The sequence below is a fragment of the Saccopteryx leptura genome, chromosome 1 (genome assembly GCF_036850995.1).
Source record: "Saccopteryx leptura isolate mSacLep1 chromosome 1, mSacLep1_pri_phased_curated, whole genome shotgun sequence".
Taxonomy (NCBI): Eukaryota; Metazoa; Chordata; class Mammalia; order Chiroptera; family Emballonuridae; genus Saccopteryx; species Saccopteryx leptura.
The window spans coordinates 520,082-538,223 of NC_089503.1; the positions used below are offsets into that span (position 1 = coordinate 520,082).

Consider the following 18,142-nt stretch of genomic DNA (forward strand, 5'->3'; position numbering starts at 1 on the left):
CTGTTGAAATGTAATAGTTCTTCCCCGTTCTGAATCCTAGGCCCTACTCCCATCTGTGAATTGCAAAATTTTCTCCCATTCTTTTCACTTTCTTGATTGTCCTTTCAAGCACAGATGTTTTTGTTTTGTTGTTGTTGGTTTTTCAGTGAGAGAGACAGAGACAGAGAGAGGAACAGATAGGGACAGACAGGAAGGGAGAGAGGTAAGTATCAACTGTTCATCGGGGCACCTTAGTTGTTCATTGACTGTTGTTTTTTTTTAACATTTAAAAATTTTTTTTTATTTTATTTATTCATTTTTAGAGAGGACAGAGAGAGGGAGAGAGAGACAGAGAGAGAGAAGGGGGAAGAGCTGGAAGCATCAACTCCCATATGTGCCTTGACCAGGCAAGCCCAGGGTTTTGAACCGGCGACCTCACCATTTCCAGGTCGATGCTTTATCCACTGTGCCACCACAGGTCAGGCCATTGACTGCTTTCTTATACGTGCCTTGAATGGGGGGCTCCAGCTGAGCCAGTGACCCCTTGCTCAAGCCAGCAACCTTTGGGCTCCAGCCCACGACCAGGGGGTCATGTCTATGATCCCACGCTCAAGCCAGCAAACCCGCGCTCAAGCCTGCAACCTCGGGGCTTTGAACCTGGGTCCTCTGCTTCCTAGGCCGATGCTCTATCCACTGAGCCATCACCTGGTTGGGCCAGGCACTGCCATTTTTAATTTGCCAAAGTGCAGCTCACCTGTTTTCTCTTGTTGCTTCAGTCATAGGTAAGAAGCCGTGGCCTAATCCACGCTTACAAAGGTTCATGCCTCTATTTCTTTCTAATAGTTTTGTAGTTTTAGCTCATCTATTGGGTCTTTGGTCCATTCAGGGTTAATTTTTGTATAATCTGTAAGGTAAGGATGAAACATTATTACTTTCCATGTGGATATCCAGCTGTTTCAGCACCATTTTTTTTTTTTTTTTGGAAGGCCTTGGCACCTTTGTTGAGAACAAATTGACCCTAGAAGCAACAGTTCGTCACAGAGCTCTAAAAATTTTATTCTTTGCTCTACATGTCTGTTCTCATGTCCTCATTACTGCAGCTCTGTAGTCGGCGTTGCAAACAGGAAGTGGGAAGCCCCAGCATTGTTTATCTTTTTTCGGATCGTTTTTGGCCTCTCCTTACCTGTGGTGGCACAGCGGATAAGGGCGTGAGCCTGGAATGCTGAGGTCGCCGGTTCAAAACCCCGGGTTTGCTGGGTCAGGGCACATAGGAGTGAGTTGAAACTTCCCATTCCTCCTCCACTTTCTCTCTCTCCTTTCTCCTCTCTCTAAAAATCAATAAATAGCCTGACCTGTGGTGGCGCAGTGGATAAAGCGTCGACCTGGAAATGCTGAGGTCGCCGGTTCAAAACCCTGGGCTTTCCTGGTCAAGGCACATATGGGAGTTGATGCTTCCAGCTCCTCCCCCCTGTCTCTCTCTCTCTCCTCTCTAAAAAATGAATAAATAAAAATTAAAAAAAAAAGCCTGACCTGTGGTGGCGCAGTGGATAAAGCATCGACCTGGAAATGCTGAGGTCGCTGGTTCAAAAACCTTGGGCTTGCCTGGTCAAGGCATATATGGGAGTTGATGCTTCCAGCTCCTCCCCCCTTCTCTCTCTCTGTGTGTCTCTGTGTCTCTCTCTCCTCTCTCTCTCTCTCTCTCTGTCTCTCTCTCTACTCTCTAAAAATGAATAAATAAAATAAAAATATTTAAAAAAAAATAAATAAAATAAAATAAAAATCAATAAATAAAATCTAAAATAATAATAATAATATTGTTTTTGGCCTGACAATTCCAGACGCATTTCAAGGTCAGCGTATCCGTTTCTGGAGAACAGTGGTGAGTCTGAGGGTGGCTGCCCTGAACCTGCTCGTCGGATCTGAGCACCAGACGAACTTTCCTTTACTGAGGCTCCCAGTCCCTGTGGCAGGGCTGTGTAGATTGGAGCATGCACCCACCTGGTTAAGTTCCTCCCTGTTTTATTGTATTTTATGTGTTTGACACCATGAAAAGTGAAATGTCTTCTTCACTGTATCGCCAGGTTGCTCGTTGCTAGCGGTTTGTGGAGGCCGACTCTGTCCCCTGTCACTTTGCTCATCTCCAGTAGATTTCTAGTCTTTGGTCCGTCTCCTGTGGTTCTGACCTGAGCCGTGTTTTTCCCTAAATCCCCTCTGTCGGTCAGACTGAGGGAATACCGGTCTGCTTCTGCTTTTTTGAGGGTCTTTTATCATGAATGGATGTTGGATTTTGTCAAATGCATTTTCTGCAGCAATTGAGATGATGACATGGTGTTTTTCTTTCTTTTTTTTTTTTTTTTCTTTTTTTTCCGAAGCTGGAAACGAGGAGGCAGTCAGACAGACTCCCGCATGCGCCCGACCAGGATCCACCCGGAACGCCCACCAGGGGGCGATGCTCTGCCCATCTAGGGTGTTGCTCTGTTGCAACCAGAGCCATTCTAGCGCCTGAGGCAGAGGCCCCAGAGCCATCCTCAGTGCCCGGGCTAACTTTGCTCCAATGGAGCCTTGGCTGCGGGAGGGGAAGAGAGAGACAGAGAGGAAGGAGAGGAGGAGGGGTGGAGAAGCAGATGGGCGCTTCTCCTGTGTGCCCTGGCCAGGAATCGAACCCGGGACTCCTGCATGCCAGTCCGACGCTCTACCACTGAGCCAACCGGCCAGGGCAACATAGTGTTTTTCTTTATGCCATTAAGACGGTGTGTTATATGAATTGATTTTTATCTCTTAAACTACACTTGCACTTCTGGGGTGAATCCCACTTGGTTGTGGTGTATAAACCTTTTAATATGCTACTGTATTCGGTTTGCCAGTACTTTGTTGAAGATTCTACTGTCTCTGTTCATACAGGTTGTTGGTCTATGGTTTTCTTCCGTTGTAGTCTATCTGGCTTTGGTATCGCGGTGATGCTGGCCTTACAGAACGAGTTAGGGAGCAATCCCTCCACTTCAGACTTCGGGAAGAGTTTGAGATGAATGGCAGGCTGCCGTCTGCAAGGCCGGCTGCCCCTGAGCTGGGGAGCTATGTACTGAGTTCCCACTTTATTTTTTCTGTTTGTTTATTCATTTTAGAGAGAATGGGTGGGGGCAGGAAGTATCAACTCCCATATGTGCCTTGACAAGGGCTTGGTTTCAAACTGGCGACCTCAGTGTTCCAGGTCGACGCTCTATCCACTGCGCCACCCCAGGTCAGGCCCACTTTTTTTTTTTTTGATAAAACATTTGTCTAGTTGCTGCCAGCTTTCTGTACTTTCCAGAGGCTGAACACGTGTACCCGGTGATCTCTGCCAGCTTAATTGCTGGGGAGATGGGCTTTGGGAATTCCCTACCCCAGGGTTTTCGCCAGAGGACTCATGGCTGTGTCACCTCTGACACACACATTCCTGGAAGTTGAAAGATCAACTCTGGCACGAAGGTGGGAGCTGGCTCCTACAGGACGGATGTTCTCATTGTGACAAGTGTGGGGGCCACACGGTGGCTCCAGTTTCCAAAATAGAACAGATGAGATTTGTGCTGTCGATATAGGTAAATGCCAGGTATGAAGCGTAAAGCCATAAACTGAGGGTAAAGAATGGCAACATAACAAAATGACAAAAAGAATTCTGGATGACAAAAATAGCAAAATGTTGTTAATTGTGTGAGGCTGTGTGTGTGGAACAAACAGAGGTGGGAGGGTGGTGTGTCCCTCAGGCCCAGCACTTACTGAAATCACACACTTTGTCTTCCCGCCTCAGTGCCCTCCATGAAAAGATGTGGACATGAGCCCTGGCCGGTTGGCTCAGCGGTAGAGCGTCGGCCTGGCGTGCGGGGGACCCGGGTTCAATTCCCGGCCAGGGCACATAGGAGAAGCGCCCATTTGCTTCTCCACCCCTCCCCCTCCTTCCTCTCTGTCTCTCTCTTCCACTCTCGCAGCCAAGGCTCCATTGGAGCAAAGATGGCCCGGGCACTGGGGATGGCTCCTTGGCCTCTGCCCCAGGCGCTAGAGTGGCTCTGGTCGCGGCAGAGCGACGCCCTGGAGGGGCAGAGCATCACCCCCTGGTGGGCAGAGCGTCCGCCCCTGGTGGGCGTGCCGGGTGGATCCCGGTCGGGCGCATGCAGGAGTCTGTCTGACTGTCTCTCCCCGTTTCCAGTTTCAGAAAAATACAAAAAAAAAAAGAAAAGATGTGGACATGAGCGTGGAGAGAGGTGTGTCACCTGCGGAGAAGCGGGTGCTGTGACTCAGCGGCAGTGGTCACCACCCTGCCCTCGGCGCCCCACGCCCCTGAGAGACCCCAGGGCAGGGCCGCCACCCCTCTCCCCGGCCCTCCCCACAGTCTTCTAAGGGTGCCCGGCCCTCTCGCTGCCAGCCTGGGGGACCCCCAGCTGCCTCCCCCTCCTCTCAGAGCCTCCAGCTGGCCGAGCTCCATGGGGACACTGTGGCCCCCGAGACCTTGGAATGGGACCCGTTCCAGTAGAGAGTGTCCTCAGATTTTGAAGGCCTGGTAAGAAAAAAAGGTCTTTTTAGTAAGACCTAAAATTTTTCATCAATAATATCTTCTGATTACATGTTGAGATATTATTTTGGATACATTGCTCCCAATAAAATAGATCATTAAAATAAATCTTACCCGTGTCTGATTGTTTCTGTTTACTGTGGCTACTGGAATATTGAAAAGGGTGGGCCCCTCACAGACACGACACTCCCCGTGGAGGACCTGTGGGGCAGGAGAGGAGACCCGGTCCCTCCCACTGGCGTCCTTACGAGCCCAGGAGGAGGCGTCCGGTGAGGGTCAGGAGGGTCGCCGCGTGGACGCGCACCCTTGTCTGCTCCCCGGGTGCCCAGTGGGACAGCTCTCTTCCAGTCGGACTCCAGCCCCGGGTCCCTGCACAGCAGGAGGCAGGGGGGTCACACAGCGGCCGTCCCTGTCCCCAGCCCATGGGATCACTGGCGAGGTGGCGTATGTAAAGACCAGTGCCACGTGAGGGCTCAGCGTGTTCCGAGCCTTTCTCTTTTCTTATTTTATTCAGCTAGAGGCGGGGAGGCAGCAGGACAGACTTCCGCATAAGCCCTGACCAGATCCACCCAGCAAGCCCCTACCTGATGCTGCTGTCCTGTTGCTCAGCAACTGAGCTATTTTAGAGCCTGAGGTAGGACATGGAGCCATCCTCAGTAGCTAGGGCTAACATGCTTGACCATTTGAGCCACGGCTGCAGGAGAAGCGGAAAGAGAGAGAGAGAGAGAAAGGAGAAGAGGAAGAGTGGAGTAGCAGATAGGCGCTTCTCCTGTGTGCCCTGGCCAGGAATCAAACCCAAGACTTCCACATGCTGGGCTGATGTTCTACCACTGAGCCAACTGGCCAGGGCTTTCCAAGCCTTCTGTAATGGATTTCTAGGGACTGATCACCAGAGAGGACAGAACAACTTGGTAACAGGTCTGACACCTCACATGGCTTTCTACTGGGCCCAGGACCTCAGACGGATGCTGCACGGGTGTATCCGGTGAGCACCGTCTGAGCAGAGTGATGAGCATGTGAAGTCCAGGCTCTGGAATGGCCTGGGCAGCATTTTAAGGAAAACACAGGGCTGGACAGGGTCTCTCTCTGGCCAAGGGGAGGGCTTGATGGTGGAGTAGAGGCCGGGGTGAGGTGGGTGAGGGGTACACAGGGAGTGGCCAAGGCCCAGGTGGACCAGGGCACCCCTAGAAGAACTGGCAGGTGCAGTCCGAGCATGCACACCCCGGGGTCACAGGTACAGGACGTTAGAACCATCAGCAGGACCGTGGGGCCAGCCCTCTCCCCTCACCAGTGTGGGCTGCTCACCTGTCCCTGCGCCTCAGTTGGGTGCTGGGGGTGGGGGTGCAGGAGTCCTCTCTGCTGTTCAGAGCTTGCTGGAGAGGAGTCGCAACCAGGCACCAACAGAGACTCTGCCTTTCTGACCTTCAGCTGAGGGCAGGAGACTTGGGACATTCCTTCCGTGGTGGGGGTGGGGGGGGTGGGGAGGACAGTGTCTAAGCTTTCATGACCAGATGTCTGAATGAGGCCAGCGGTCACTGCTGCTGTCCCCCAGCGCCTTTGGCTCTCCTGAGTGGGTTGCTGGGTCAATCTGCCCGCCCCCTTGAATCTGGTCATATGCTGGGGGCTCACTGAGCTGTCTTCCTAGCGCCAGGTCCACGCCTGATGGTAGGGAGGAGTGTCCCCACGGTGACCTTCCCAGATGTGGTGGTCAGGGCTGCGGTGGCGGCCTGAACTCGCCCGCCCCGTTGCTGTTTCCCTTCTGGGGCCTCCTCAGCTCAGAGCTCTGAGCCGCTTCCCATGTTCTCCAAACCCCCCGGCGGAGCGTGGGCCGCTGCAGACGCACAACAACAACGATGAATCACTGCTCCCAGCATTTCTTCTGGCGGCTGCCTGGTGTGTTCAGACGTTGCTGTTGGATAATCGTTAACTTTCCTCAGTGTGACACTTAAGAAATGTACAGCAAAGTGCATACATCATAACCCTAGTGCCTCAGGAATCGCTAAGACGCAACATCTGCGAAATGACCCACGAGGTCAAACATTAGTGCGCTGCCCGCTCCGCGGAAGGCAGCCGCCCACCCCCCAGGGTGCGAGCCCCTCCCCCAGGGCGTCCCCACCCCCCTGGCTGTATGCTGACCGCATCCCCGAATTTCTCCTCCGGCGTGTTCACCCCCAGGCCTGTGTCTCCTGGACCTGAGTGTAAAGTGAAACAGGACATGGTTTATTTTCGCTTGATTTCAGCGAAAGTCATGACCCACGTGTCTTGCGCTGAGTTCCCTCACTCGGAGGCACAGCCGGGACTGACGCAGACTCCACTGTATCCATCACTCACTGTGTCCACTCTGCAAGGGCTCATCTGCGCGACAGTGACCGTCACTGCCGAGGACAGAACGTACCTTGGAGCAAGACTGTGCCGAGAACATCCGTGCCCCCGCCTCCCCTGATGGGGATGGGATGCGGTTCTGTAGGATGAGAACCGGGTCAGGTCGTGTGTCTACACCCCGGAGAACCCGACCGGGTTGTTTTCTGCAGTGGTCATTGCCACGTCTTCCTGCACGGGTCCTGTGTTGGGGATGAGGACTTGGGCCACTTTGCCAATCAACTCACTGAAGAAAGGGCTCCTTTCCTCTGTCCGATGGCCACTTGCTGGCTACAGAGACAGCCACTGTTTGTCCGTGAACGTTGCATCCGGCAGCCTCTCCAGACTCGTGCTGATTCTAATAACCCCTCTGCTCTGCTGTTTCTTATTATCTCATCTAAAAGCATGGCTATTCCACAGTCTTTCCCGGTTACCTCAGTGGTTCCCTATAAATTATAATGTAACCCTGTGATTTCTCTGCATCCGGACCATCAGGCACTGGACCTGCCCCACGAGGCCGCGGGACCTTGGACCATCGGTCCCACTCACTGCCCACGGACTGTGTCCTGGTGGCCGAGTGTGTGTGTTCTTTTTTACTGTCTTACACATGGAGACGTTGTTGTCGTTGGGTGCGGCTGAGAGTTGTGTCACTGGGCACTGGCAACCCCACTCCTCGTCCCCTCTGTGTGAGGGGTGTCCTTCCGCACCCCCTTCGAGGGGCTCGCTGGTGACCTGAGCCCCTCTGTTCTCTTTCCCTAAAAACATCGTTATTTTACCTTCATTCCTGAATAGCGTTTTCACTGGCTGTGCGATTTCTGGGGGACTGAGGTGACGCCGTCCCACTGTCCTCTAAGTCCACTGTGGCTGTGACATCAGCTGCCAACGAAGTGTCGCCTTTCTGGGAAACCTGTGCTGTGACCAGGCGGTTACTCATTCTGTATTCAATGCCTGGTTCCTGTAGTTCTACCACCCAGTGCTGGTGTGGACTCGCCCTCTCCTCTGGTAGAGATTTCTCAGGCTTCTGAGATCTATGAGTTAATGTCTCCCAACAGTTTTGGTAAATTCTCATCCTATATATATATATTTTTTTCTTTTCTTTAAAGGCTCCCTCCACTCTGGTCCTGGGAGGAGAAATGGTAGCAGTGACCATATTAAGGTACTGGTGTGGGGGTTGGTAGTGACACTATGTTTTTAAGTGTTTTATGTATTGATTTTAGCGAGAGAGAAATGGAGAGAGAGAGAGAGAGAAAGAGAGAGAGAGAGAGGAACCTCAGTCTGTTCCTGTGTGTGCCGACTGGGGAGGGAACAGCAATCTCCACGCTTCTGGACGAGGCTCCAACCAACGGGGCCATCGGCCGGCACTCATCCAGTGTACGTTCAACTACAGATTCTCTATCACTCTTCACTCCCTCCTCTAGAACGTTGTCCCTCTTTCTGCCATATTTGTCACACATTTGTTGTCTCTGTGCTTCTGTCTGAAAGGTGTCTTCTCATCTGTCTTCTCCGCGCGGGGCCCTGACACAGCAGCTCGGTGAGAAGACCCCGGGGATCTGCGTGCACTTACCACGTGCCACCCCCCCCACCCCCCCACAGAGCGCTGGACGTTGGTCACTGCGCAGGCACTTCCAGAATGTCCAGCTACTTCCTGCTCGGGTCTGCAATGTCACTTCTTTTTTAAACGATTTTATTTATTGATATTTGAGAGAGAGAGAGAGAGAGAGAAAGGGGTGGGGAGGAGCAGGAAACATCAAGTCATTGTTGCTTCCCGTCTGTGCCTCGACTGGGAAAGCCCAGGTTTCGAACTGGCGACCTCAGCATTCCAGGTTGGTGCTCTATCCACTGCACCACCACAGGTCCAGGCACTCTGGGTCTTTTCAAAGGAGAGGCTCAGGGCCAGCTGATTTACCTTAACCCTGGAGGCTGCAAGACCCACAGACCAAGGGGGTAAAACCCGGCAGAAAGCGGTGAGGGGCCCAGCCCCTCCCTTCCGCTCCAGGCAGAGCCACAGAAGACCTTGAGAAAGAGGCTGTGAAACAAACAGCCTTTTCTGGTGGTCAAAACGCAGCCTCAAGCGTGTGCTCGTCGGACCCAATGCCAGGAACCAGGGAAACTGCAAAGCCGGGGCCCTGTCTGGGCAGCTCCCCAGGGCGGATCCATCCGCATCCCGTCCCCTGGGAGCCTGGCAGCGGGCCAGTGCGGAGCCCGAAGTCACGTGGGCGCTTAATCAGAAACAGGGACTGAGCTCCGCTCTCCCTGACAGCGCGCTGTTTCCCTTGTTTGGGATGAGTTTCCTTCCTAGTACGTGAACTTGAACTGAAGAATTTTAGCTCCATTTCTTTGAGACTCAGCTCAGTGAAGGAAAGAATTCTCTCTCTCTCTCTCTCTCTCTTTGAGAAAGGGAAGGGCAGGAAGGGAAAGAGATGAGAAGCATGAACCCACAGTTGCAGCACTTTAGTTGTTCACTGACTGCTTCTCACACGTGCCTTGATGGGGGCGGTGGGGCTCCAGCTGAGCCAGGGACTGCTCCTTGCTCAAGCCAGTGTACTTTGGGCTTCAAGTCAGCAACCTTTGGGGTCAAGCCAGTATAAGGTATTTTTCCGCATCAAGGAAGAAGGAAGGGCGTAGCCACGAAGTGTGGAATAGTACAAGATTTATCCAGGGCGCTTCCCAGACGAGGTTCTCTGGTCCGAGAGAAGGGGGCCAGAGAAGTCTCGCGGTGGGGGAGGGATCCGCGTGGGGGGGTAATTTATAGGGTCGTTGTGGGGGGGGGGTCAAGTTGATATGATGTGGCGAAATTTCATTGGCTGACAGACGGTTGCTCTTTTCCAAAGGACTCCTGGGAAGTGTCTTTTGGCGCACATGGGTGTGGGCGGTTCCAGCCGAAGTTCCCCGGCCTGGTTCCTCCCGTGCCCCTCCCCCACTGCCCACCAACCTCACATTCCGACCTTTTATGTTAGATAGGGGCACCGCTGTTCCCTATTCGTGGGGCTACTTCCTGCTGGTGAGGGGCCTCGTGGGGAGGGGAGGTCGGAGGGTGGTGGCTCTGAGGGGAGTCACGTACATGGGTGTAGGAGCATCTGTTTGTTTCTCGTGACTCGAGAAACTTCGTGGATGCAGTCATGTAAGGATTTTAAAAAGGGGAGCAAACATGAGTAATATGCTGATAACTAGAAGAGGACCTAGGGTAGGGGCAGCCCAGGTGAGGATGGGTGGCTGCCACCAGGAGTCAAGCGGGTTGTAGAAGGAGAGGTCCTTGCGCAGTTTCTCCTGCAGACGGTGGAGGACATTGAAGCTTTCTTCCATCAGGCCAGTCTCACTGAACGGCATGGCTTCCTGCTTCAGCTCACTCTGGCTGCAGGTTCCCGGTGGGAGGGACGGGAGCAACAGGGGGATCAGCAGGGCCCAACCTTTCAGTGAGCCGGAGACGGGTGGGGCCCAGTGGTTCCGACTGCCAGCGGTCCTGCATGGGGGCAAGCTTGAGGCGAGAGACAGGTTAGAAATAAGGGTAGTACTGATTAAGGGGGAGCCCTTGGTAGTGAGGAAGATGTTGTCAGCTGGATAGTGGCTCCGAGACTTTGTAGAATGTCCCGACCCAGGATCGGTACAGGGCACGATGGAATAACTAAGAAGGAGTGCGAAAGGGGGATTCCATCCAAACCACATGTCAGGTGTGGTGTGTGAAGGGGAAAAGAAGGGGTCCCATCCACTCCCATAACCGAGACCCGTGAGGGAACTAGAGGTCCAGAGTGTGATGGCAAAACAGAGAAGGTAGCCCCCGTGTCCACAAGAAATGAGACGGACTTACCCGCTACCTGCAGTATTACCCTGAGCTCGGCGAGGGTGATGGGGTCTTCGAGTCCGGGCCACGTCAGTCGTCCATGAGCCCGAGGCGTTCGAGTGATGGGCCCGGCTGGCTGGCTTGGCCTCCTATTTGGGGGGCTTGTCCTCCACGTAGAGGCGCCGAGGAAGAGAAAGGGGTCATCATTCTGCCAGTGACCACGCTGCTTGCAGTTAGGGCAGGGCTCAGTGGGCGGCCGCGGGCAGGGGCACTGCCGGGACCAGTGACCCTCCTTGCCACATTTAAAGCAAGCTCCTGGTGGGGTTCCCTTTGTGGCGTGGACTTGGGTAGGGCACCTCCTGGGCCTTGCCCCTGTTGCTCTGCCGGCCTCAGGGCTGCCACAAGAGCCTGGGTTTGGAGCGTTACCTTCTGCTGCATGCGGGCCTGGTGACCAGCCTTGGCCTTTTCCTACTAGCCGCAACCATTAAAAACTTTAAATGGCCCTGGCCGGTTGGCTCAGCGGTAGAGCGTCGGCCTGGCGTGGGGGGGACCCGGGTTCGATTCCCAGCCAGGGCACACAGGAGAAGCGCCCATTTGCTTCTCCACCCCCCCCCCCCACCTTCCTCTCTGTCTCTCTCTTCCCGCAGCCAAGGCTCCACTGGAGCAAAGATGGCCCGGGCACTGGGGATGGCTCCTTGGCCTCTACCCCAGGCGCTAGAGTGGCTCTGGTCTCTGCAGAGCGACCCCCCAGAGGGGCAGAGCATCGCCCCCTGGTGGGCAGAGCATCGCCCCCTGGTGGGCAGAGCGTCGCCCCTGGTGGGCGTGCCGGGTGGATGCGGGAGTTTGGGCGCATGCGGGAGTTTGTCTGTCTCTCCCCGTTTCCAGCTTCAGAAAAAAAAAAAAAAAACCTTTAAATGCCATGTTCACAGGTCCCGGATAGGGGTTTGGGGGCTGAGAATAAGAGAAGGGGGGATCCTGAGGAGCCTGGCGCCCAGATCCGGCTGGAAACGCCAGAGCCAGAGGCAGAACAGGGCCAGGCCTTCCTGCAAGAAGACCAGGGTTGGGCCGTGGGGTCAGGAGCCCTGCAAACCCGCGTGAGGGCCAATGGCCGGCGGAGGGCAGCCTGAAGGGGGAGGGGCTTAAGAACACAGCAGAGAAGGGAGGGGCCCCTGGCTGGCAGGGGAGGAGAAAGAGGGACTGGTATTTGCAGGTGAATGAGAAACAGGGTCCAGGAAGAGAGGGGGAGGAGCCCAATAGGACAAAGGGAGCCGTACAGGAGGGGAACAGAGTTGGGGGTCGGCAAAGGAGGAAAGATCAGGAGTGGAGGGTTTAGGTGAGGTTTCTCTGGCCGAGAATGGGCCTGCACCATGTAGCAGCCGGCACAGAGATTAGGACGGGAGCACAAATACTAGAAGCCCCGAATGTAAGGGATCTCCAGCCAGTTCCCAGTTCCTTGGCAATAGTTAAATTGGTGAGGGTGTTAAAATCGAAAGTCCCTTCAGGAGGCCACCTGGTCTGGTTATCCAGTGGGTTCTGTGGCCTGGCCACAGCGGAGAAGATCAGTTTCTTCTTCTTTAAAGAGGGAGAGATTCCGGATAAGGCACTCCAGGAGTGTTTTTGAGTCAGGTTTAGATTCCTGTGCCTCTATGGCCGCCCTCAGTCCTCGGAGTGGTCAGAGATGAGAATTGGCATCCTGCAACTCAAGCTCTGGCCACCGGATGGTTAGATAGAGTGGGTGTTTCCGGGACATCTCCACGGGCACACACGCACTCGGAATGGATAAGAGTCTCTGACGCAGCTGTGATTACGGACAGGGAGTCTCGGTGGAAAGAGCTGAGGGGAGGCTGGGGGCAGGGGAGTTACCGCACCGTGTGCCGAAGTGGGTGGGAGGTTGGAGGTCCTGGTTCTTCCTTGGAAGGGAAGGGAAGGGGAGCTACCCCAGCTGGCTTCAAGCTCCTCCCGGGTTTCAGCACCCAATGTAAGGTATTTTCCCCGCCAAGGAAGAAGGAAGGGCGTAGCCACGAAGTGTGGAATAGTACAAGATTTATTCAGGGCGCTTCCCAGACGAGGTCCTCTGGTCCGCGAGACGGGGGCCAGAAAAGTCATGCAGGGGGTGGGGGGATCTGCGTGGGGGGTAATTTATAGGGTCGTTGATATGAATGACATGACAAAATTTCATTGGCTGACAGATGGTCGCTCTTTCCCAAAGGATTCCTGGGGAAGTTTCTTTTGGTGCACACGGGTGTGGGCAAAAGTTCCCGGGTCTGGTTCCTCACATGACCTCCCCCCTTGCCGACCGACCTCACAGCCAGCGACAATGGGATCATTTTGAGGACCCCACACTCAACCCAGAGATGTCATGCTCAAGCCGGTGAGCCTGCGCTCAAGCCAGTAATAGCCTTTGAGCTACAAGGACAGGACTCTCGCTGACTATGAGCCAATCAATCTTGGCTGTGGTCTTATTAACTCTCCCTTGAAATCCCCAAACCCTTGCCCACCCTTTCCTCCCCTTTATAAAAGGGTTGGCTGGGGAAAGGGAGTTGAGATGATTTGGGAATGCAACCCCTGTCTCCCCAGATTGCCGGCCGTTGGAATCAAACACTCGTAAAGATCCGTTCTCTGCCTCTGAGTTGGCAACAGGCAGCACGTCCTCCGTTACCTCTTTCTGGTTTCAGTTCCACTTCGTATGTTTTATCTGTTTATTTTTTGTAATTGTTGGGACACCTGCTTATTTTGTCCGAGCCTGGCACTGCTGACTCCCCTCGCTGAGGAGGTGAAATAACCCTCGTTTTTCCACTTCTCCTTTTCCCACCCTGAAAACTCTCCTGCCTAACAGACATAACTGACAGACTCAGCAGATCTGACACCACCCACAGTTATTGTAACATTACCATGTTCCCTGAGCTGTGCTTGACATCCCTGTCACTGTTCTGTCACTGACCATTTGTGCTTTTTCATCCCTTCACCTTTGTCACCCAGTCCCTCCCCTCTGGCCTCTGTCAAAATGTCCTTTGTATCTGTGAGTTGGTTCCTGTTGTTTGTTTTTTTCTTTAGCGAGAGAGACAGGGACAGAGAGAGGGACAGACGGGGAGGCAGGGACAGAGATGAGAAACATCAATTCTTTGTTGCAGCTCCTTGGTTGTTCAGTGATTGCTTTCTCATTTGTGCCTTGACCAAGAGTGGGGGAGGGGGCTCCAGCTGAGCCAGTGACCCCTCACTCAAGCCAGCAACCATGGGGTCATGTCTATGATCCCGCACTCAAGCCAGCAACCTGGCACTCAAGCTGGTGAGCCCGCACTCAAGCCAGTGATCTTGGGGATTCAAACCTGGGTCCTCTGCATCCCAGTCCAATGCTCTATCCACTACGCCACCGTGTGGTCAGGCTGTTTCTGTTTTGTTTATTCATTTTTTTTTCTTTCGATTCCACATTTAAGTGAAATCCTACGGTGCTTGTCTTTCTTTGGTGACTTATGTCACAGAGCACAATACCCTCTGGGTCGGTATGTCACAGATGGCAAGATTTCACTCTTTTCTAGGGCTGAGTAGTATTCCCCTGTCCACCTGCACCACCACGTTGGTCCACTCATCACCTGATGAACACCTGGGCTGCTTCCCTATCTTGGCTGCTGTAAATGCTGCTGCAATGGACGTATGGGTGCATAGCTCTTTTCCAATTAGTGTTTTGGAATTCTTCAGATAAGTAGCCTGTGGTGGAATCACTGTGTTCTTTTTGTCCCTTGTTACCATCTTTGATTGAAAGCTCATCCTGTCTGGTATAAATAGTGCTACCCAAGGTTGCTTTTCCCATTTCATCAGATACCTTTCTCCCTCCCTTCACTTTCAGTCTGTGTCTTTCTATCTGAACGAGAAGACACAGACCCGGGGGGTGAGGGACAAAGAACAGTGCCCTGCCCTTCTCACAGCAAAGGCAGCTGGGGCACCACCCACAGGGGTCTGGAGAGGACCCAGACCCATGCTGTGGGCGTGGCCCCGGCCCAGGGAGCCTGACTCCTCTACAGGAGCATGACCTTTGCCCCAAGGAAGGCACTGTGGTAACTACACTGGGCAGTAGACAATCCGCCCTCACAAGGCCCAGCTGTCTCCATCTGCTAAGGCTGGTCAGCAGAGCCGAAGGGGGTGAGTTAGCCACCAGAGTGTCCTGTCTCCTCCCCAGCTGGACCCTGGTCTTGGGATCGGGGTCTCTTCACCCTGAATTCTCACTTCACCGGCAGATCTGGGGTCTCCCTGTATCCGGTCATGCAGGCCAAGGGGCGTTTGGTGCAGAGCAAGTTTGTGGAAGGCGCTTCCTTCTGGGGATGATGGGGCGCAGTCTCCCCAAGCTCAGACCTCAGGAGAATGTCCAAGGGCCACCTGTGGCCGCTCTTTGGGGCTGGATCCCGTCCCTGCTGGGGTCACAGGCTCGGCAGAGTACACGTCCCCTCGCCCTGCCCCCCTCCTTCTAAACAGGGTCCTAGTGCGCGCGCGCGCGCGCGCGCGCGCGGGGAGTGGGGGTGTGTGCACGCACCCACCCGCTTTGTCTCCCCGGCTTTCACAGCTGCAGTCACGCACAGACCCGCTCACCCTCCGCCCTCGTGGCCTCCGAGCCAGCGCCCCCCCCACTCCCCACTTGTGGCCCCGGCCTCACCGCTTCCGCCCCAGGCCCACCCCCACCCAGCACCCGTGACTTCGGGGAAACGAAGAAAACAACCCCGGTGGAAGGCAGGGAGGTTGGGCTGTGACCACCCTCGCACCCCGCCCCTCCCCCCCACCCGGGCCGCAGTCTTTTCCCTTCGATGCTCCGCCCCTTCCTTCCGCCCGGAGCCCTCCCGGGACTGTCCCGACCCAGTCGGCGGCCCCTCCAGCCACGTGTGGTCCTGCCTCGCCACCTGGTGGCCGCCCGGGGAACTGCGACGGCACGGACGGTGTGGGCGCTGGGAGAGGAGAGCGAGGCGTGGGCTCCACGCACAGGAGCTGTTCCGAGGTCGCCGCCTTCCGTCCTCCACCCCGGACAGTTCTGACTTCATTCGAGTTCTGACCTTGATGGGTCCCCATCGCATTTCTGCTCGGACCAAAGCCCAAATTAGAAATTAGGACGCTCTTGAACTAGGGGCGGGAGTGGAGTCCCTGGACCGAATGGAAGGGCTCTTTCTTGATTTAACCTGTGGCTGTTGACCCCGCGCACCTGTTGATGACCTGCACAGATGGCGGGCGAAACCGGTGGCTGGACAAGCCCCTGCTGTCCTGGGTCAGAGCCAGGGAATGCAGAAAGGGACTGCTAAGTTTCCCCAGAGTCCTTCAGTGCTGCTGGTCGTCCCCAAGGGCTGTTCATTGTTTGAACAGTCAACCGAGGGCAGAGTGGGGTGCAGAGGTGCTGGGGCCACAGAGGCAGTTAGACAGCTCTCTCTAAGCCCTCCCTCCTTCAGGAAGAGGAGGTCGGGTAAATCTTCCCAACATTTGGGGACAACTGGCAAGAAGGACCAGGCTCTGTTCTCATGGAGCTTAAAATGCAGCCGGGAACAGATAAACCAAGAGGTAAACGGGATAATTTCAGAATTTATAAGGCCAGGAAGCCTGTGAAGAGGGCCGTATAAACTGTGATGAGAGGGGAGGGAGTGCCCAGGAACCTCTAGGAAGAGAGGTGGATGACAGCCCAGCCCCCAGGGACCTGGCCAGAGGACAGGGCTGTGCAAAGGCCCTGGGGTGAGCAAGGGCTGTTTGCTCCTACAGTGGAGGGAACCAGAGGAAAAGTAGAGGCCAGATCTGGATGTGGGGATGATGTGGCATGGTCTGTATTGTGCTGGTCTGAAGCTGTATGACCGTCTGACCTTTCATGCAGGGGCTGAGCTGCTCATGACCCACATGCTGGGAGTTACCTGGCACCCCTCCACAGGGGCTGAGAGCAGCCAGCAAGACTCAGGATCCAGCACGTGGCCTCACACGGCAGTACCAGGGTTGCTGTGACGGGCTGCTCACAATAAGTCAGATCACGGGTGAGGGATCCAGGATCTGGGAAACCCACGAGGCCCTCCCCGGGGAGCAAGCAGTTGAGGCTGGTCACCCTTGAGTACCCTAGACGTGCCTAGCAGCTAGAGTCCACTTTTCCTCGGACCGCTGGCCCAGAGGCCTGGCCATTCAGCAAGGATATACAGGACCCACGGGACACACCGCCAACAGCCTCCCTCAACCACCCCACCCCCAGCTGAACTCACATTGTCAGAGATGGGCCCCCCCACCCCGTCACAGGTCAGACATGCTGATGGGCTGGGACCACACCTGCTCATATCGTCTCGTATATGTCCGGTCAGTCCACTTTCAGGGTGAGGTGACCCCCGTGCCAGCCTCCGCCATGCTCCCAGGGTACGGACTCCGATCATGAGTCAGAGGGGGCACAGGCACAGGTCACACCTCCGATAACTCTTAGCTTCTGTTCTGAGGGTCTGACAGACGCAATAACCCAAACACATCCGGAGCCCCCCCCCCCCCCCCCCCGTCCCCGAGGGTCCTCAGGCTGTCTGTTGTTCCTTGTGACCCACACGGATGCCTGGTCAAACCTGCTGACCTTAGTACTGGGCCTTCGCACCCTCCTGGTAGACTGGGTCCTGACCATCGTCCCCGGGCATGGACTCCACTGCCAGGAGACAGTCCTGATGCCTAAAGCCAGTCTTTTCCCCACCAGGACAACCTGGAGGTCCAAGGAGAGGACTAAGTTGTTGTTGTTTTTTTTTGGGGGGGGGGTCAGGGGCAATCATTAGAGGCAATGGGGCCCACCCTCTCCACATCTGAACCTGTAACCCAGGGTGGGCCCTGGTCTGGACCAGCATCACTACAGTGAGAAATGAATGAGAGGTGTCACTTCTGGTCCCGTGGACACTGCAGGAATGATGAAGGAACTACCACAACTCTGTCCACAAACGACAGATGCCATGGACCCATCCCTAAACGGTCCGTCCTTAAATGGACCAATACCAAAACTCACACAAGGAGAAAAAGATAAACGAAATAGGCCTATATTTACTAAATAAATTAAATCACTAATTAATAGTCTTCCAGCCTGACCAGGCAGTGGCGCAGTGAACAGAGTGTCGGACTGGGATGCGGAGGACCCAGGTTTGAAACCCCGGGCTTATCTGACTTGAGTATGGGCTCACCAGCTTGAGCGCAGGGTTGCTGGCTGGAGCAAGGGGTCACTCGCTCTGCTGTAGCCCAGTCAAGGCACATATGAGAAAGCAATCAATGAACAACTAAGGTGCTGCAACGAGGAATTGATGCTTCTCATCTCTCTCTTCCTGTCTGTCTGTCCCTATCTGTCCCTCTCTCTGGCTCTCTCTCTGTCTCTGTCGAAAAAAAAAAAAAAATCTTCCAAATGAGAAGCACAAAGCCCACAGGTTTCCACTGATGATTTGTATTAAACATTTAAGAAAGAAACGATATCCATTCTCTACAATTTTTTTTTACAGGAAAGAGAAACGGAGAAAATGCTTCTT

At 54.6% G+C, this 18,142-nt stretch overlaps 1 long non-coding RNA gene across 4 annotated transcripts; it reads right to left on the minus strand.

Moving 5' to 3' along the window:
• Positions 1-403: 403 nt before the first annotated feature.
• Positions 404-6,578, minus strand: LOC136393080 (uncharacterized). Of its 4 annotated transcripts, none has more exons than XR_010749059.1 (4): positions 5,828-6,578; positions 4,637-4,891; positions 1,050-1,162; positions 404-883 (listed from the first exon to the last, which is right to left on the minus strand). It is a non-coding gene; the product is annotated as an uncharacterized lncRNA (long non-coding RNA). The 4 variants fall into 4 exon arrangements; XR_010749053.1 differs by adding an exon at positions 5,107-5,216 and having other exon boundaries at positions 404-1,162; XR_010749038.1 differs by having other exon boundaries at positions 404-1,162.
• Positions 6,579-18,142: the final 11,564 nt, after the last annotated feature.